Source organism: Alexandromys fortis, unplaced genomic scaffold (genome assembly GCF_014885135.2).
Source record: "Alexandromys fortis isolate MF-2015 unplaced genomic scaffold, M_Fortis_MF-2015_v1.1 scaffold_57, whole genome shotgun sequence".
In the NCBI taxonomy this organism is placed as follows: Eukaryota; Metazoa; Chordata; class Mammalia; order Rodentia; family Cricetidae; genus Alexandromys; species Alexandromys fortis.
Genome location: NW_026067941.1, coordinates 300,700 through 322,682, shown reverse-complemented (window position 1 = coordinate 322,682; position 21,983 = coordinate 300,700).

Sequence of the window (21,983 nt, the reverse complement as noted above, 5' to 3'; positions counted from 1 at the left end):
CACCAAAGCTGCCTCAATGGCAGCGCCAAGGTGTGGTCTTGTTGGAGGCAGTGCATCACTCAGAGCGAGGGCTCTGAGGTTTCAAAAGCCCAAGGCTGGTCCGGTGTCTTTCTCTTGCTGTCTGCTGATCTGGATGTAGAACTCTCCGCTCTTTTCTTCAGCACCATGTCTGCGTGCATGCCACCAAGCTCCCCACCATGATGATGATGGACTAAACCTCTGAAACTGAAAACAAGCCCCAGGTAAATGCTTTCTCTTATGAGAGTTATCTTGGTCATGGTGTTTCTTCACAGCAACAGAACAGTGACTAAGACAATACAGGCTAAGAACACAGCAAGAAGCGTGTGGGGAGTGAGACACCCTATTCAAGGTCCAAGAATGAGCAGTGAGCTGAGAGGAGGGGGAGATAAAAGAAAGAGTCAAAGCCTTGCTTCTCCAACTTGACACCAGCCATGTCCAGGTCAGCTTGATCCTGACATTCGGTTCTGTATCTGCCTGTCCTATTTCAACATGTCTATCCTAAGCTTCACGTCCAATAATGGCCAGACACTGTGACACAAAGACTCCGGACCCAGAGAGGAGCCACTATGTCATCTACAGAAATTTTTTAGAGGCACAGGACCTTGGAACATTGTGAAGATACATAGCAAACTCCATCAATAAAAAAAAAATGCAGGGTAAAAGCAAACATTGCATCCTGCCTGCCTGAAGCCTCCATGCACATCCAGAAGCCCCCTCTCCCTGGAGTCCTGAGCCCCCCCCCAAAAGCAGAGCCTGTTGAGCAGGGGAGGAACCCCATATGTTGACCAACTTGGCAGAAGCTTCCCTCAATTGTGTTGAAGCCCGTTAAGCCATTGTGTTCTTCCCAACACCTGTTGAGGGTGAAGCGCCCAAGCCCACGCTCTAGGGCATGCTTACTTTCCCAGCCGCTCTAGAAGACTTTTTCTGTCCATTCCTCTACCCACTTGCCTGGGTGGGAGCTTCATCTGTCCATGAATTGTGGCTATGAAAATGGTGTGTAAATGGACTGCGCTCTACTGACTCCACAGAGTTGGCAGGCTAGCCTTTCCTGGAGTCCGTTTCTTGCAGCTCTGCTGTCCTGCTTTCGATGTGTTTCTCTACCTGCCTGTCCATCACATCCTAACTCTATGTTATGAGAAGTGGTTGGTTTGAGCATCCATCACCTGCCAAGGGTCTTAAATAGATCATCTCATCTAATCAAACCATTACAATGTTATAGGGTAGACATAAATACGCCGATTTCTCCAGTGAAGAAACTGAGGCATGGAGGGGTCAAGGGAGTCACCCAAGCTAGTCCATCTAGAAGCAAAGTGTGAGCTTCAGACACGCACTCAAGTTGTCACTGGACCTGCCACAAGCCCTTCCCTCCAGAGCCGCCCTGCCTATCCCCACCTCAAGCCTTCTGCAGCACAGTGGGCCAGGGTCATCCCAAGAGTACCTCCCACCCTTTCAGGTGAGCTTGATCTTTTGAGGTCCCTCAGTCCTTCTTGAGACACAAATTGGTTCAGCACCATTCTTGACGCTGAGATTCAAATAAGGCTACATTTCCTGATGGATCCAGATAAACTTTTGTCAAGGCATCGGAACAAAGCTGTCCTGCTAAGCCCTCCGTGAAGGTGCAAATTGCTAACCTGATTTGAATATGTCTCCAGTTTGCTTGAGTCCCATCAAAAGGTTTTGATACAAGAGCTGAAGAATAATGAATAACAGATTCTGAGGTGAGCTCTACTCATATTTGAGCTTGAAATGAATTCCGAGTTGTCTGTTGTGGGAGCCAATTTCAGTGTTTTCAAATGGAGTTGGCAAGCAAGACACGGGCAAGACAGAAATGAACTAATAAAATCAAGAGCAGATTAATTAAGGTCCCAGAGTTTGCTGCCGAAAGCGACAAAGGGAGATGGAAATAGTGCTTTCTCCAAGAAGGACAAGTTGGGGTGTTTTTATATAAGTTTCTAGAAAAATAATTTAATTTTGACATCATCTCCACAAATCAAGTAGGCTTATCTTTCTCCCATGGAGAGTTAAGATTGCCCTTTTTCTGGCCAGAGGGGAATCTCATTTCCCCTCTCCTTATCATTTATTAGAAATCAAAATATTGTTTCAAATGGATGTGTTTAATATTTCAGATTCGGTAATGTGTCTAGCATAAAAGGGCGACCATGGTAAGCAGAGAACAGAGGTTAGAGAGATGAGAAATGGCCAAAGGCTTTCTCCAATCCACAACTCCTGTCCTCTGAGGCCTGGCTGATTGGCTAGTCACTCAGTTTTGAATTTGATCCACTCTAAGAATGAGGAAAATAAACCTGAGACTCCTTCCTCTTCTCAAAGGGTAGACACACCCAATAATACCAACTGTAACATCCGCCACACAGTGAGTTGGATGAGAAAAAAAATATTAATTGGTTCATATTAATTAACAATGTGGCCCAAATTAATAACTTATTTTTCCTTTTGGGTATATTTGTCTTTATTTTGTGTGTGTGTGTGTGTGTGTGTGTGTGTGTGTATGTGTGTGTGTATTGCACATGTGGCTGCATGGGGGTGCACAAGCGTGTATATGTGTGTGAAAGCCAGATGTCAGCATCAAGTCTTCTCAATCACTCCCTATCATGTTTCTTTGAGACAGGGTCTCTCACTGAAACTGGCTTGAATGGCTGGTCAGCAAGCCTGAAGGACCCCTCCCCCACCCGTCTCCCACTTCTCCAGTGTTAGGACTACCATCTTGTACCACTATGCTCAGCTTTTTATGTGGGTTTCAGGGGCCTGAACTCATGCCATCTTCTCCGCCCTTCCTTGTGACATTTCTCTCCCAGGGTTCCCTTCACCAACCAGCTTGTCCCTTCTCTCACCTCCTCTCAGATGCACACCTCAAGTGTTTCCTGGTTATTTAAAATGTCCGGCAGAGCCACCCCTGCCACACTATGCCTCAAAAACTGCTCTCTGTATGGAATAACTGATGAAAAAAAAATCCAAGCCCCATGCACCTTCCACTCTAGACTACAGTGGGACCAGAAGATGAAATTCCTCCGCTGTATCAATTTGGCAAGTTTGAAATTCAGAGTGTCAAGTTTACCTATAATGAGGGACACCTCTACTGACCCAGATGACAGGATCAGCCTGAGGGATGGTGACAATACAGCTAACTCAATTACCAAGTGTTTGGGACGTGTGAAGCGCTGCGCGAATGCTAAGCAATAACATTATGGCTGCGTCTGAAAGATGTGCGCATCGCCCAGGAGCATCAGTAAGTCGGGAACATAATTTGCAATAAGTCATCATTAATTAACGCTAAATTACCGGGCCCTTCCTGGGGAAGCAGCGTATTAAACTGACACCGGTACGTGAAGAGTTCATTACAGTTAATGCTGTGAGAACACAAACCGGAGGACTTAATGGTGGATTAGGAGGTGTTTGTGTCCAAACACCTCCATGCCAGCTCCACAGCTGCCACACTCCAGCAAAGACACGCGCTTGTTGCTAAGGAGGATCATGGGAGACTTGGAGACTGAGGAGGAGGCTCTCACAATGAGGAATAACGAGAAGCGCAGGAGAACATGCCAGGGAGCCGGCACTCAGGCAAAACGAGAAAGGAGGTGGCAGAGGCAATGGTCACCTAGGGCAGGGGGGAGGGGGAGGCTAACCTCAGGTGAGTCTATTTTCCATCTACTTCCCCTACCTGCACTTTGTCTACTGTTATAAAGCACTTTGCGATGTGAGAAGTCGCGGCTTCAGACTTAAGGTCAAGTGATTCTAACATAAATTCACTAAGCTCATGGTCACCAACCTAAATCTAAGTAATATAACCACTAATCTACATATACTAATATATTTGTATATTTACATATATATCTTGTTATTAAAATACAAAGAAAGTTGCCCCCAGCACACATGCTGATCCGCCAACACTCATGGCAATAAAGGAACAAAGGCCCCTGAACCTACACTGTGACTCACCCCAGCCTTTATTTCCCCAAGGTGGAAGGGCTGTTGGCAAATACATTGTTTTCAAAAATCTCTTTATTAGGTCATAAGTGCTGATGAAAAAGGAGAAACTTTTCCTCCAGTACTAATAAAACCCTGGCATAAAGGCAAAGCGTGTGAAGGCTGCGTGAGGGGAGATGGGTTGGTTCACATGCGTCCCTTCACTCGGTGAGCGCTGTGCATACTAGCCTAGCATCCATGACAGAAAAATGAGCAAGAGAGAAAGGTACCCACACCCCCAACAGCGCTTGTGCTAGCTGCAGAGGCAGCAGAAGACACAAACGAGCAAACAGATATAAGCAGTGGAGAGGAGGGGGCTTCAGGGTGGTACAGAGGAAGTGAGTTGGACAGGCGAAGGGGTGGCTGGGCATGCCTCTCGGGAAAAGGCACATGGAAGCTGAGGGTCACCTGGGAATCAAGGTCAAGGCTTTCCCAAGCAAGAAGAAACTGAAGCAGAGACGGGAAGGACAGGTCTATCTATACCTTGGACAAGGGAAGCAAGCAGGAAGCCCTTCCAACCCACCGCCAAGATTGGCAAAAGTAACATGGGATCAGAGGTAATCACTCCGCTTCCTCTCTCATGATAGCTTTAAGAACCTGTGCTGAAACTGAAAACTCAAATGTCAGGCCAGCCATTAGGAGGTTAGCTAATGCTATAGAAAAGGGGCCCTGGGAAAGGAGTGGCAGAAAGTGACAAACATGACAGACAGCGGCACTCGGGAAGCTGTGCAATTTCAAAGTAAGGCGTGCAGAGAGGATGACTTCGGGCACTGACCTTGTGGGTCTCGAGTTCTGTGCAAAACTTTCCTTTGCAAAACCTCCCCTCAGTTCCAGATAGCTGGCTAGCTGAGCATGTTAGCTAATTCCTATAATCTCAGCACTTGGGAGGCTGAGGCAGTGGAATTACCATGAGTTCAAAGGAGCTAGAGTGACATAGTGAGTTCCAAGACTGGTCTACAGAGTGAGAGCATGTGTCTCTCTCACACAGAGACACAGACACACAGACAGAGAGAGAGAGAGAGAGAGAGAGAGAGAGAGAGAGAGAGAGAGAGAGAGAGAGCTAAGAGGACTCACAGGCAAGCGTCGCTGAAGGATCCTGGGTGGAAGCAGGTGACATCACACCCTGACACAGGGTGCCCACTCCAGTGGCAATTTTAGATCTGTCCTGTTAATCAACTGAAAGAAGTCGGCAGCCTGCAGACAACTGATTGGATTAGGGACAAAGGGGCTGGGTTCATCATGAGGTCTCCTCACCTACTCATCAGCCGCTCCTAGAGATAACATCTCAGAAGCTTGTGCATGCTTCTCTGGAGAGAGATGTGAGATAAATACAAGGCATTGTTAAGGGGGGAAAATGTCTTTCTTCTTTATTAGAAAGCTATCAGAAAGGAATTGCTTTTCCAGGCCACAGGGAGCTGCGCTCCTGTCTCTACAGGTAACCTTGAAAACCAGACACAATGGCTGTCCCTTCTCTCAATTCTCTTTCTCCCTTTACACATCAGCCCTCCATAGGCACACTTAACCATTCAGTCACCTCCTGCGTAGAATGAAACCACCACAGCCCTGTTCTGCTTGCGTCCTAGAGGGCAGGCAGGCTGAACTCTGCCCTGTCTTGTCAGCCGAGTATCTTCTGTTCTTCCAGCCCTCCAGCCCCAAGGTTCTGGAAGTCAGCCTGAGGAATTCTGATTTTAAAAGAACAAAAGGAAAGAGCCTTCTGTATTGTATAATTTTCTCACAGTTCTGTGGTGATGACTCCCTCGTATACCAACACAAACAGGGCTTAAATATTTCAAATGTGTATTGTCCTTGGCATGCAATTTACACACCTGCAGAAGGACCCTGAAGAACAGAAATGCCTGGCAAGAGGGAGATGAGGCTGCCGAAAAGGAAGGCTTGAGATCCATGGATCATTTGTGGAAAGAGAGGCAAAGACTCCAGGGGCAAAAATCAAGAAATAAGCATTTTCATAGTAAATGTTCAAATATTGTTTTTTTTAATTTCAACATTTATTTTTTAATAATTAGTTTTTATTTATTTTTACACACCAATCCCAGTTCCCCCTCACTCCTTTCTTCCTGCGCCCCATCCTTTCCTCGCCCTACCCCTCATTTGCTCCTCAGAGAGGTTGAGGCCTCCCCTGAGAGTCACCAAGCCTACAAACACACACACACACACACACACACACACACACCCCATGCTAGGCTGAGCAAGGTATCTCTCCATAACGGCTAGGCTCCACTGAGTCAGTTCATGCATTAAAGTTAGATCCTGGTCCCACTGCCAGTGGCCCCATACACTGCCCAAGCCACACCATTGTCGCCTGTATTCAGGGGACCTAGCTCAGTCCTGTGCAGGTTCCCCAGCTGTCAGTCTAGAGTCAGTACGCTCTCACTAGCTCAGGTCAGCTGATTCTGTGGCTTTCCCCACAATGCTCTTGACCCCTTTGTTCATATTATTGCTCTTCCCTCTCTTCAATTGTAGCCTGGGAGCTCAACCCAGTGGTTAACTGTGGATCTCTGCATCTGCTTCCATCTGTTTCTGGAAGAGGGTTCTAGATTCTCTGGGGTTGTGAACTGTAGGCTGGTCATCCTTTGCTTCATGCCTGGTATCCACTTCTGAGTGAGCACATACTATATTTGTCTTTCTGGGTCTGGGTTACCTCACTCTGAATAGTTTGTTGTCGTTATTCTGTCTATTTTCCTGCAGATTTAAAGGTGTCAATGTGTGTGTGGTTTTTTTTAACTGCTGAATAGTACTCCACTGTGTAAATGTACCACATTTTCTTTATCCGTTCTTCAGGTGAAGGGCATCTAGGTTGTTTCCAGGTTCTGGCTATTATGAACAATGTTTCTTTTAAATGTTTATAAAAAAAGATTCTGGTCTGGGGCAAAAGCAAGAAGCTACACTACACTGAGCGTGTTCTGGCTGTGGCCCTGCCCAGTCCCTGCACTGCTACTGTGCTATCTCCCTTGAGGTCTATCTGCTGTGAGGGCTATCATCTACTGTAGGACGTACTATGGAATCTACTGGACACGGGCCTTTGAGAAGGGCTTAGTAAGGGCTCCTGACCTTGGGTTTGGAGCTGTGATAAAATGTCTTCCAGACCCGGGGTCCTACTAATGCTCACATGTGAGAGTCTTCTTTGTCTAACTTTACATCCCAGGGATATCCCCAAAGCCTTCTCTACAGTCCCCAAAAGCTCTCGGGGGGGGGGGGGTCTGAAAGGCTCAGAGCCTCATGGACTATGTTCAGAGTCATTGTCTTCTGGAGTTAAAAAGGACACGTGATCTCCACACTCTCTCCCCTCAGGTAGCACAGCATGTGTGGGTGCTTGCTGTCCTCTTGGTTCTCTAGAATGAAGGGTCTCATTTGCATTTTTGTTGTTGTTGTTGTTCTCTGACAGTGAGCACCTACTCTCCTGCCCAACTGGTCACGCGGGAGAAACGTCAGCTCCTCTCTAACTCACCCTGTATGCAGAAGGAGGTTAGTGCTCAGGACTAAGCAAGTTCTGCTAAACAGTGTCTTGATTCACCTGGTCTCATAACCCCTATGGCGACCCTGGCTCTGTGCTTTGACATAGGTGTTACCCAGACGCCCGTGCAGCTGACAGCTATCTATTGCTGTGTACTAAGTTACCCTGTAGCTTAGCTACTCTGTGAACGTGACATGCATTCAGTAGCCCACAGTTTCCGTGAGTCAGGAATCTAGTGTGGCTTAGCTAGTCGTTTTTGCTTCAGTGGGGACCATAAGCTATATTCACAGTGTCTACAGAATGACAGCCAAGCCCAGACTCAGCTGGGGAATGCACACTGCCCACACTGACACAGTTGGTGATTAGCGCGACTCACTTCCTCACCGATATCAGGTCGCAGCCTCTGTTCTCTCTCGACTGTTGGCTAGAATCCTCCCTCAGTTCCTCGCCACATGGGTCTGTCCATTGAAGAGCGCACAACATGCTATTTTCCACTAATATCAGTGAGGGCAGAAAGAAGGAGATGTGGAGGAGGAGGAGGAGGAGAGAGAAGCAGAAGGGTAGAGGAGAGGTCACTAGGTTTTGCCCACTCTCACAGGAGGTGATCACACAGACCTGGAACCCCAGGAGGGAAATCCTTATGAAGTCATTTTAAAGCCTGCCTCTAACTTGCTACTGTTTTCCCCATATTTGGACAGGGTCTCACTCCACATCCCGGGCTGTCCTGGAGCTCACTGTGCAGCCCAGGTTGACCTTGCATACGCAGCAATTCTCCTGCCTCAGTCTCCCAAGTGCTGAGTTTCTAGGACTGAGCCACCACATCCAGGTGCCAACATGGGCTGCATGTTGAGAATCCTTTATCTGGAATTCTGTGAGTCATTCTTTCAGATTTGGGATTTTTTTTTTCTGATTTAGGGATCTTTTCATAGACTTTTCTAGTTAACCATTCTGAAGCCCCAGATTCCAAATCTGAAACATTTTGAGAGAACGTGTTGGAACTCAGAAAGTTTCCAATTTAGAGCATTTGGTGTTGGAGGGCAAAGGATGCCCCAACCTCTCTACCTTCTTCATTTGCAAAACCCCAAATAAAACCACTACCAGCACCACACAGTTACCTGGTTTTCTATCACTGCAGGGGACTGCTGGCTGGCCCCACAGCCTCTGCTGAAGGGTGATACCAGGCAGTCTTATCATATGTGACCTCCTTTGATGCCACTTCTGTTAAGGGTCACTCCAATTCCTGAGTTGGGGAATAGACGAGTCCTTAACATGTACAGCCAATTACACATGGCTGTTAAAATGAACAGCTATGTGTAACTGGAGGTTTCTCTCTCACTCGTCAGTTCCCGAATAACCACTCTGAGGCTTAAAATTAAGTACAAACTGTTTGACCTATTAGCTCAGGCTTATTACCAACTAGCTCTTAACAACTTAAATTAACCCATTTTTATTATTCTATACCTTACCATGAGGCTCATGGCTTGTTTCCTCACATTTTGCTTCTCTGGCAGCTATTGGTGCCTCCCTGACTCTGCCTTTTTTCTCCCTGTATTCAGTTTGACTTTCCCACCTAGCTAAATTCTGCCCTGTCATAAGCCAAAGCAGTTTTATTCATCAGTCAGTAAAAGCAACATATGTTCCCAGCCTACAGAAGGACATCCCACAGCAATCATGGAGAGGTGTGGTAGAGTGAATGTTATACTCTAACGAAGGCTACTAGGCCTGAAGTCCTGAGACAGTAGGAATAAGTTGCTGGTAGAAGTAGCCCATCTTGTGAAGCAGTGTTCAGAGAGATGCTAGGGCACAGATCCGAAGGCCTGGGGCAGACACAGACTCACAGAGGAACACACAGCCTCATCTGACTTCATTTCCCTGCCCATTCGCTCTTGGAAGTCACCGAACCATCCTCTGATTGCCCTAGCCTCTTTGGGTTTATCCATCTCTGGCTCAGATCCTCCCCAGTCTGCTGCTTCAGGCAAACAGTTCATGCAGATTCAATTTCACCCCAGAATGTGACCTTTGGAGATAGGAAATGAAGTGTGGATTCTAAGCAATGCACGCTTGTGTGCAAAGCCCAGATGGAATTCCTTCCCACAGGCCTGGATTGAGAAATTCATGAGAGCAGTGGGAACTTGACTCGCCCTAACTCAAACTGTGCAGTAGTCATTAGACTGGAACACGGAGGCTAACATGCTTAGCCTTCCCCGCCCATAGATATTTACAAGGTGAAACATGGGTTATTTTAGTCACTGCTTCTCCCATCACTGCGACAGAAGAGCCAGGAGAAGAAACCTAAGAAAAGAAAAATTGATCTTGGCTCGTGATCTGCGGGAGTCCAGGTCATTTTGGAAGTACAAACGTGGTGGAGAGAGCTTGCTGGCATCTGAGGAACATCAGGAAACAGAGAAAGGCCAAAAAGTAGGGTTGGGTTATCAACATCAAGGCCCACAACATAGCGACCCACTTCCTCTCTCTATGGCCTACCTCCTACAGGTTCCACAACCTCTGCCTGAGAACAAGATGTTCAGACACATGAGCCGATGGAGGACATTCCACAGTCAAATGGTAACAGTGACACATTCGTGTGAGTGTGTACACACAGGTACACACAACTGCATGGACCAGAAATGTCTCCTGAACCAGGAGATCAAGCCCCAGCCCACAGGCACCTCCTCCCTGCTCTTAATCCCTCACAAGACAAGATGTACCCCGTGAGTCAACGCTCAAACGGATCCGTGCTCTGGAGCACATTTCCTGAGCTCTTGACAGCCTGTCAATGGAGCACGCAGCTCTGAGAGTAGTTTACAGGACTCCCCCAGGCAGTTCACGTAAATATTGTAAACAGCGAGTTCACACTGCCAACTCACTGCCGAAACCCAGAAGGATAAGGTTTTACAAACTCACTTCCCAAAGGAAATCGGGCGGCAAATACCGAGTGAGCATACCTGGGAGGATGCTGCCCCCATCACAGGTGTGACCCGGAGGAACCGTGGGCCTTTTCCATGTAAACAATGATTTTTAAACAGCAAAGGTAAAATGTGCTCAGTGTGAGATTTTGAAAGACTCAAGAAAGAAAATAAAAAAGCCAGCCAGCAAAGGACAATTAAGGTCTGCACGTGGTGCGTTTCTTTCGAGTCTTTTTTCATAGATATATACATACTGCATATCCACATAAAAATAAATGTAGTATTTATATGTATATATAATGTGCAAATTTCTCTTACAACATTCTATAACAGCTTTGCTTTGCTTGCTTTTTGGACTTGACACTACAGTACACAGAAGGTATGCTATTTTTTCCTCTTACTATGACAAAATGACTGACAGGAGCAATCTAAGAGACCAAACCATTTTGATCTATGGTTTCAGAGGGTCCAACATGGCCAGGAAGGTATGGGGACCCAAATAACTCCATCCATACTGACAGGAACATCAAATATCAACTCACGTAACTGAAGATCCAGACAATTCAGGAGCAGGGCCCTGGGTACAACAACTCCCCAAACAGCACCTCCAGCTGAGGACCAGTGCTCAAGCCCATGTGATGGTGGGGGTATTCCACATTCAAACCATGATGGGGCATAAATCTAAATATATGAACTATAAGACACATCAGATAGATGAACTTGATGTTGGTAAGCTACATGTTGATAAAACTGATTTTAAGAATACCTTAGTGAAATACTTCTGTATAGAGATGGCTAATAAGTATATAGTAATGTGGTTAGTATGTTTTAAATCTTGTTTTTAAAAAAAACCCTTCGGGGCTGGGGCGATGGTTCAGAGGGTAAGAGTAGTAGTAGCTGAGTAAAGATGATCACCTGAATTCAGGTCCCCAGCACCCATATAAAAAGCCAGACATAGCTACACATGCCTTAACCCCAGCGCGACAGAGCCGGGGGCTCACTGAGATTGCTGGCCATTCATCTAGCCTAGCAACATACAGCAGTCTGTAAATCCAGTGAGAGGCCCTGTCTTAGGGGAATAAGCAGGAGAGTAAGAGAGCAGGACACCCATGCCCTCCCCTTGTATCCGTGAGCACAAAAACATGCACACCTGCACACGTGTGTACATACACCACACATACGCACACACACATGAAATAAATAACCTGACAATTTTAAACACCAGTAAGGAAATTAGGGTAACTGGCAGATGGATTCGTAAAGTGGTGTAGATACTTTGAAGCAGTTTGACAACGTCTTACAAACTGAAACACACACCTGCCAGACTAGAAAATAACTCCCCTTTGGGGTGTTTACTCAAAGGAATGAACGCATATATCCACATCGAAACCTATATGAGAACGTCCATAGCTGCTTTGTTCATGTGAACCCTGAACGTTCAGCAGCAGGAGAATAGCTGACACCGTTGATCTATTTCTTCAATGGAATAGTATGCAGTAATAAAAAGGAATTACTAACATAAGCAATAACATAGATGAACCGCAAAACTATTATGCCGAGCGAAGGAAGCTATATAGAAAAGATAAATGCTGTTATTTTCCACTTGTATGAACTTCTAAAGGGGGAGATTGTAATCTATCACAATAGAAAGTGGTTCAGTGGTCTCCTGGGCCTGAGAGGAAGGCAAAACAAATGCGTACAAAGGTGCATGAGAGGATATTGGAGAAAGATGGAATGTCTGTCACAATGGGCATAGTGGTTATGTGGCTGGGCATCATTTTCTAAACTTATCTAGCTGTACCCATAAAAATATTAGTTTATTATACGTAAGCTGAGCCTCGGTGGAGTTTAAAAACAGAAGGGAAATCATCGCTCTATCCCCTTAAAGAGGAAACACGTTTGCGTGTGAATTGCTTCTCGAGGGATTTGACCTTTTTATTACTTTTATTTATTTACTTAGTGCCTGCACATGCCAGGGAACACACATGATGCGGAGTACATACGGAGGTCAATTCTCTCTACCAGCTGGGTTCCAGGAATCAAACTCAGGTCATCAGACTTAGCAACAAGCACTCTACCCTCTTAGCCATCTCATGGCCCTGGAGTTGAGTTTTGTAATGGAAAAAAAAAATACGTTACATTGTATTCATTTTCATAGGTTATTGGATGTTTTCCAACTTTTAGGAACTTTATGCAGCAATACTATCCAGTGTCACGCATGGCCCACACTTTAATTGGCCTGCTCATTGTTGTTGAACTCTCATTTTCTCCTTCAGTTCTTCCTTTATTTACTTCCTTCTCCATTTTAAAAATAACAACATTGCAGTGGACACCTGCACAGCCAAAATGTTTGTGTCTCTCTAGGTTCTGAGAGATGAGCCAGAGACCCTCTCAAACCTCTCATGGCACTCACTCTAACTGTGGAAGTTGGTGCCTCCACTCTCAACCCTTCTGCGTTCATTAGCCCCATGTTTGCTGAAACATCGCTTCCCAAACTGTGGCTCAAATACCTCAGCTCAGACTCTGGAGGACTTCATGTTAGGAGCTACAGTGACTTCACTGTATATCCCAGTCCATGCCCTTGCAGAAATATAACAGGGCCCCAGACCTTAGCACCACTGACTACATAATGGAAGTACTACTGAGGCCTTGGAAGCCAGCACGTAGACAGCAGCACGTGCCAGAATGAGAACAGAGGCCTCATGCATCAAAGTCTGTAGTTAAGTGTTGAAATATGAGCGGCGGGGCTGCGTCCCCAACACCCCAGCCGCTTGGCTAGCTCATGCCCGAAATAACAACACACAAACTGTATTCATTTAACTGCTTGGCCCATGAACTCTAGCCCTTACAGGCTAATTCTCGCACCTGGACTAGCCCATTTCTAGTAATGTTTGTAAGCACCCCAAGGTGCGCTTACCAGGAAGATTCTAGCCTATGTCCATCTTCATCGCGTGTGCCTCAGGGAGCAGAGCTATCGCGTCTACCCGGGAGAGCTGAGCATGGCGTCTCTGCTCCCGAGCTGTCGGCTCTCTCTCCGGAAGCAGAGCAGAGTCTGACCTCACTTCCTCTTCCGCCCAGAATTCTATTCTGTTTCCTCCTCCCATCTATGCTCTAAGCTAAGCCAAGCAGTTTCTTTATTGCTCAGCCAATGAAATCAACAGATTGATATATGACACTCCCACATCAGTTAAGGGGAAGTTTCTACATGTATTAACCTTGATTTTTGGCTTCTGTAGTCCTGCTTCTGACTAACTGAAGAGTGTCAACCCAGGGTATGGCTTTTGTGCTAACAAACTCACCCTGAGAGGGGCTGAGGACTGCACTCGGGTTACGAACACCCAGTGCACTAACCAGCTGCCTAAAAGACTTCCTATGGGCTTGAGCCCCTGTCCAAGTGGTCTTCTCTAATGGGTACCTCACACCGAAAGCAGTGGCTTCACCACGGAAACAGGGACACTTGCTATTTTCCCACCACCACGCCTCAGAATCAACTTAGTGCATGTTTGGATTGTCTTGTGGGAATATATTGGATGCTTCTCAATTGCTGTTTGAATTGCTGAGCTGAATTTCGTTTAAAGAAATAATTAATAAATCCTGACTTGGCACTGGAATTTCTGAAGTGTTCTTGAACCTGCTGCTGCTGTTTTACACTGCATGCTTATACAAGTGGCCTGTGTGACGTTGACAATTATGAATCCAAGCGTTGGTGAACTCTGGAGAATGTTGAAGGCGTTCCACACACACGTTCAGTCGAGACTGAACTCTTTGCATAACGGTCTGAGTCTAAACATTCTATCCTATAGAGATTTTTAAGACTCAAAACCTTGTTAAGGGCAGCTCTGTTAAGACTCGGGAAGTAAAGATGGACAGTGGAACTACACACCTTTAATCCCAGCATCCAGAAGACAGAAGTAGATGGATCAGTGTGAGGCCAGCCTGGTCTACAGAATGAGTTCTAGGACAGCCAGAGCTGTTACACAGAGAAACCCTACTCAAAAAAATAAAGCCGGAAATGGTGGTGCCTGCCTTTAATCCTAGCACACAGGAGGCAGAGACAGGTAGATGTCTGAGTTGGATGCCAGCCTGGTCTATAGAGCGAGTTCAAGGACAGGCTCCAAAGCTGCAGAGAAACCTTGTCTCAAATAAACCTAAGTAAATAAACAAACAAACAGCTCACGAGTCTCAGGAAGTTCCTGGAAATTAGCAGATTCACAAGGTTCCTCCCTCCTCAAGGTTTTAAGGGCTGAGGGAAGAGACAAGCGAGCTGAGCTGTCTAGAGGTGACTCTGGCCTGTTATGCAGTTACGCAGAGAGTTCATGGCCCTCGCTTTTGTGAGTGGTCACTGATGTTAAGCTGAGCCATTGATGTTGCTGCTGCCCTTCAGTCATCCACATTCCCATGTTACCTAAACAAGCTCACTGGCTGGGCAATTTGGACATCAGTAGCAGTGTTACTCGAACCTGTCACTGGTCTCCTACCTGAGATGAGTAGACATTTGTTCGTGTCTCCCAGGAATAGTGCCACATAATACTAGCTCATAGGATCACATTCATTTTCCTCTTTAATAAGTGGTAAAATTATATGCATACCGAAGAATTGCTAATGGCTTTAGATTTTTAAATTTTATTATTTGTACGCAAGCATTTTGTCTGCAGGTATGTATGTATACTACATGCATGTCTGGTGTCTTCAAGGTCAGAAGAAAGTGTTGGGTTTCCTACAACCGACAGCTGAAGACCAACAAGTGCTCTTAACTGCTAAGCCATCTCTCCAGCATCCCCCAAAACTGTTTTTAAAATAATTTTTGTTGCCGGGCGTTGGTGGTGCACGCCTTTAATCCCAGCACTCGGGAGGCAGAGGCAGGCGGATCTCTGTGAGTTCGAGGCCAGCCTGGTCTACAAAGGGAGTTCCAGGACAGGCTCCAAAGCTACAGAGAAACCCTGTCTCGAAAAAAATTAATAATAATAATTTTTGTTATTTACTATCAGTAAATGTCTGATTTGCAAACCTTATTTTAGATATCTATATCAAATAGAATTAGACCCACAAGTAGACATCCCATGCATGTGTTGGTAGTATGAACCAGGAGTCACTGGAGGAGGATGGTCTTGGCTCTGTTGCTGTCATCTCCACCTCCCCAGAGAGAGGGAGCTTCCAAACCCCCAGTTTTCACCATTGCAGCCTATGTTCATAACCTCTGCTGGCTTCCCACCGTGTCACCTCCTAGTGTGTCAATCGAGCCCTCCCCAGTGACCTAACTGGTCTGCACTTGGCTTTGACCCTCCTATATCTCCTGAGCCACATGCAACATATCCTCCGAGTCACATGGATGACTGGTGAGTTCCCACCTCTGGGCCTTCAGTAAAGCTTTTCCGGCTTAAATACACTTCCCTGCTCTGCTGTTCTCTGTCCTCTGTCTGCGGGAACTTCACCGGTTACTCAGGGTCTAGCTCGTGTGTGAAGATCATTCTTGTCAGAACTTGTCATCAAAAGCCTTCTTTAGCCAGTCAGGGTGGTACATGATCATAAAACCAGCTCTTAGGAGGTTGAGACAGGAGGATGATGAGTTTGAGACCATTCAAAAACAAAAGCAAACATAACCCTGCTGAATTATACATCAGTTACAGTTCACCAATCCCACTCTGGGTCCACGTGTCTCCACCAGAGATCTCCACATGATCTCATTTCCCTCCATCCAACTCTCCCCTTCCATGTTCCTGGCATGTAGTCAGTGACATGTTGTTGGGAGCAGTGAGACCCCAGATGCTGAATTTCTTGTAAGCAACTTGTTTTCCCCTGATCTGAGTGCCTACAGCTGCTCTGAGCACCAGACCTTCAGGAGTTCCTGATGGCAGGAGAGTGGTTTCTGGTGGGTTTGGCTGGGGCGTGGCTATCTCTATATAATCTGCCCCTGAACACAATAAAGGGGCATTCTTGGGGAATTCAAGGATGACCCGTGTTGCTGACTCTCTGTCTGTGTGTGTCTGTGTATTTTAACCTCCAGCCTCCTTGCCCGAAGCTCGCGAACTGGGTGCCAGCGGACAGAGAGCAGACACAGGGGCTAGGTGCGCAGCACCACGTGGTTTGTGTGGAGCTGAATTTTCAGAACCTGCTGTGGAAACGGAGGAGAAATGATGTGACTAGAGGCTTGAAGCCATAGCAACCTGAGAGAGCAGAGGAAGAAAATCCTTAGGAAATGGACCTCTCCCCTGGGTTGGTGTGATTATCAAAAGGCAGGAATGCTAGCCAGTGTATCCTTGGCAATGCTGCTCTTGAGAAAGGAGAGGGGAGAAAGTGTACACGCCAATGGTGAAACAAGAACATGGAAAAAAAGGCACGCATGCCCAGCCCTAAGCCAGGCTCCTGGGCATCCGGCAGTCAGCAGCCTGCTACCGTCCTAAGGAATTGTCATGACCCCCTGTACCCACTGGCGTAGCAACCAGCCAACCTAAGCATCCGTAGACTAAAGCAGCGAGACAAATCCTTCCATGGTGCTGCCTGCTCTAGCTGGAATGATGGACTAGAAAAAGAATGGACAGTGAGGCTGGTCTGGATCCCTCCAAATACCCACGAGGCCAGACTTCAGGTGATGGAGAATGAGCAACCTCAGCCCTGGTGTCCCTGGGAAGCAGACTACAGAGTGAGAATTCAAAGGGGAGGGGTTTGAAGGGCTCTTTATAGTCCTTAATATTGCTTCTGACATCAGCCTACGCAGCCTCCCTGGGCTAAGACGCCAGGAAGATGGATGGATTTGTCTTTCTGCTAAATACCATTAGCCCAAGCGCTGGGGAGAAAGAAGAATAGGTTGCAGACTCACATTTAAGGTTCCATCTCTTTTCTCCTAATTAAGAAAAAAAAAACGCCTCAAAAATAACTTCCCCGTGTGCTCCTCCACTCAGCCCCTTCAACTTCAGGGAAAGATGGAAGGGCCACTAAATTACAAAGATGACCCCCTCAGCACCCACCAGACCCAGGAGCTAAGGTTCAAATCCAGCCCATCAGCACCATCAGGTCCTTACTGTGTCAATAACCTACTTCAAGATCCATTAAGTCACTTGAAGGAGCCGATCATCTTTAAACCCCAACGGCCATTTCCATTAAGACAAATCACAAGGGTCTGTTGTTTGCCACAGGTACAAATCACTCTGCCTGCTGATGGGACTCCCGTCTGCCTTTGTGATCTAAACCATCCGTAAACGTCACAAGAGAGGGAGAAAAGCAAAGAAAAATCAGTGCTTCTACTTCCAGCTAGGGGTAAATGCAGGAACAGGTACAACATCTGTGTACCAAATGGCTGAGGAAGACGTTCACGTCATTTGCATCAGAAACTAGAAGAACGGCTACGGGTTTTTTAGCAAGGTCATAAAGCTCAAAGCGACAGCGCAAAAGTCAATTGTCCCTCGCTACATGCCAGCAGGAAATACGAGGAAAATGAAATTTTCCAATTTTTATTTTAATCAAGCTATTTTAAATGGCTTCATTGATAGTGGTACCCAAGTGGAGAAAAGTTGTTAAACACTATAAAATGCAACTGAAATTAAGTGAGACCTAAATAGATGGGGTTAACCCACATTCAGTGTTGGAAAAACAGCAGGTCTTCCTAAACCAGTCCACAGAGTCAATGCAAGCCCAGTCAAAACTCCATCAGGCTTCTGCTGGATTTGAAAGGTCATTCAAGAGGCCAGTGCATGCTAGAGTACTGGAGACCAGGGTGACTCTGCTAGGGAGTGAAGGAACCTTCTAAGAGGTGTGGTCTGGTTGGAAAAATTCGGTCATTGGGGGTATGAACTTGAAGGGAATAATGAGATGTTGGTCCTGCTTCTCTCTGTTGGTTTCTAGCTATCAGGTTTCTAGCCATCTTGGCTCCTGCTGTGTCATGAGCTGGCTTCGCTGGTGCAAGACAATGGGGCAATTGACCATGGACTGAAACCTCTAAAGCAGAGCCCAAATAAACTCTCTCTCTCTCTCTCTCTCTCTCTCTCTCTCTCTCTCTCTCTCTCTCTAAAAGGAGTTATCTCTTGTATTTGTTGCACTATCAGAAAGATAATGTACTGATAAACTGACTGATTCAAAATTCATATGAAAACTCCAAAAATAAAAAATGCCACAAATTTGGGGGTGGGGGTAATTAGGGAATTTATGGGAACTGATTTAAATACTTCCCATCATACCCCAGTTTTTAAGGTGGTGTTATCAGTGTGAGGTTAGCTATGAAGATCAATGAATCATAATAACAGGTATAGAGACAGGCATGTGGCCAACTAAGTTTTTGCAGTGGTGACAATGTAATTAGAGAAAAAGAGTCATTTCATAAATGGACTGTGGAAATTAGATGCTAAGATAAGGGGACATGATAAACTAGAACTCGTCCCTCAAACAATGCCCGACTTCAACCTAAATTTCTAAATTTTATTTTGTTTTCTTTATTATCCTTGTTGTTGAGATACAGTCTCACTATGTCACCCTGGCTGGCCTGGTACTTACTGTGTAGACCAGGCTGTCCTGGTCACTCACTAAGACATGCCTGCCTCTGCCTCCAGAGGGCTAGAAGTAGAGGCGTACGCCACCATAGCTGGCCTGAGATTGATCATAACACACCCGGACTGTGAAGCTTTGAGAGGAGGCAAGCAGGATCTTTGTAATTGGGGACAGGTGGAGACGTCTGAGGACACAAAGAACATGAACCACAAAAGAAGAAAACTCATAAGCTGACCATCATCCAAAATCTGAACTGCTTTTTAAAAGTCATTACTAAAAATCTGAAAATGCTAGCAGCAGCCTGGGAGGAAACATTTGCAGTGTTCATATGACCAAACCAAATATGGAACTATAAATTCATATCAGAAAATGATTTATTAAGAAGATATACTATGTATGTATTTTATGTATACACACACATATATACATATATATGTATATATATATATAAAATCACACTGTGTGCCCTAAACAATTTTTGCTTGTCAATTCTAAAACAATTCAAATATAAGAAACCCTTATATTGGTGACAGAGAATGCAATTAAAGTTGTACTCAGAGTACAGCCATGATATAACCAGTTGCCTCCTTGTCTCTTCTCTATCACGCTGAGATGAAGCCCAAGGAACCCCTATCCTTTGGAGTGTCCCCAGCCCTCCCCTCGCAGCTTTACCTAGAACACTGAACCTTCTCTGCTGTGGCCTGTGCTCCTCCCACCCAACCATCCGCCTCCCTCACCTGCTCCAGAGCCTGCTGCCTCTTTGCTGGCAAGGGCTGGGCCTTCTGTCCATGCACCATTGAGTAAGGACTGCCATGTGCCCAAAACCGTCCAACACTGTGGTGACAGAGTGGTACCAAGTGCCTGCTTCTCCTTGTTGGAAGGTAGACATAGATAGGAGAGTTCTGAACTAAATCAACGTTTTCCGAGCCCAAGTCCTGAGCACTGTGTAGATAATTTATAAGCAAGGGGACCAGGAGGGCAGCATGTGTGGCCACTACAGAGTAGGGAGCTAGGGACAGCCTCTCAGAGGACTCTGGCAGTTTAGCAGAGGTCTGAGGACACACAGGTAAGTGACAAGGCACTGCTTCACCTCAAATTCACATGTTGAAACCCTAATTTCAGAATGCCCCACTCTGGCTAAATAAGGTCCCGAAGATGTGCCTTGTTCTAGTAAGGCCAGTGTTCTTATGGGAGGAGACAGGGACCTCTCATCTCCTCTCTCCCTTCTCCCCTCCTTCCATCCTGACACCAGGTAAGGACCCAGTAAGAAGGTGGCAAACACCAGGTGAGGAGCCCTTCACAGAACCATGATCTTCCTGAGAGGTCTCCAGAGCAACTGAGAAAGCAAAGGTCTGTGGTGTAACTCTCCCTCTCTGGTAACTTTATGGCAGTCCTCGCTAACCCAACAAGCCTGAAGATGAACTGAGTTCAGTCAACAAGAGCCGGTAGCTATGACAGAGCACAGGAAGTCACTGCAGTCACAGGTCTCACCCTGTAGTCCTAATTTGACTCACTCTTTTCATTCTGCAGCTGGGGGGCTGAGGTGAGACATGGCTTGGGTCAGAGCGACAGGATGCCACGCCTGAGATAAGTCCTGAGCTACTCACGGGTGTCTGGGTGATGGAGTAGGAGTAAACCCTTGGGAGCTGGAGCTAATCTCCCATGAGACCACCAGGTCACTCCTGTTAGCCAGGATCTCCCGTTGCCTGGAAAGCATCTTCCAGCAGAGCAAACACCAGGTCAGGATTTGCTTCTCAGGTGGCACAGAACCGGAAGGCTCAGACAGACACAGAGCAGCCACCAAGGCAAAAACAAATGGAACCAGAGCTACTCAGAGCCCCATGCCAGTTATAGTATCATAAGAAAAATCAAGAGACAGAAGAGCCAGAGCTGGGCAGGACGTAAATCAGGATGTTTTTGTTTTGTGGTGTTTGTTATTGTTGTTGTTCATTTGTTGTTTCTGTTTTTGTTTTGTTCTTTGGTTGTTTTTTTTTGTTTTGTTTTGGGTTTTCTTTTTCCTTTTTCTTTTTGTTTGTTTGTTTGTTTGTTTCTGTTTTTGCACTACTACCAAAGCACTCAGACCCAAAGCACAGGCATGGAGCAGCATGGACTTGAGGGCTGTCAGCAAGCCTGAAATCAGGCTGACCAAAGCATTAGGTTTTCCTGACTCAAACTACAGATGGCATGGCCCCATGCTGGAGGTAAGACTGGCCCCGGAAAGCTCCTGAGTAGGAAATGGGGCTGTAAGGAAAAGGGCCAGCCAGAGCCCTGACAGGAGCTAATCAGTGCTGCTCTAGCCCCTGATCTCTGGGCATTGCTGGGGGCAAGTTAGAGACGGGGAGTCCCAGCTATCACCCAGCCCCACCAAACACATTCTGTTAGTGTTTCTGGTCGACCCAGTGAGACTGAACAGCACTGTCCTCTGGCTTGCTGATTATCTGGGGTGTGGGTGGAATCCGGAACATTTTAGGAGAAGAATGGGACCAATGAGAGAGGGGGAGGAGAGAAGGAAGAGAGTCCTTTGGGGGGGAGGGCATTTGAGCAAATTGCACGGTATAGGTATGCAGGAAATGCTATGGCAATGCCCATTATTTTGTATGCTAACTAAAAAGATTAATTTCAAAAGATGAATTTAACAAATAGGCATGGTGTCACGTGACTGTGATCCCAGAACTTAGCCCTTAGAATGTGAAGTCAGGATGAACACAAATTCAAGATCACCGTCAATTACATACTGAGTCTAGGCTGGCCTGGACCGCATGAGACCACATCTCAAACAAACAAAAGGCTTTAAAATAATAACATTAATACCATATGTGCTTTGTCTAAGATATTGTCACCTCATTATCCCATTTGGACTTCTCAGAACCCTAAGATAGCTGTAGCAGTGGCCTAGAGAACACGCTCAAACACAAGGTGAGAAGAGACTTGGGGACGTGGTTAGATTTGTGAAGCCACTGCTAAGAAAGCGTGATTCAGAGATGTCTGTGATGGCTGCTGAATGACAGCCTTCATGTCACACATCTGCCTCCTCTCACCATAATTAGAAAATGTGACCCAATGACAGCCCATCAATTGGCTGCAGGCTGGTCCCTACAGCAGCCTAGAAAAAAAAAAAAAAAAAA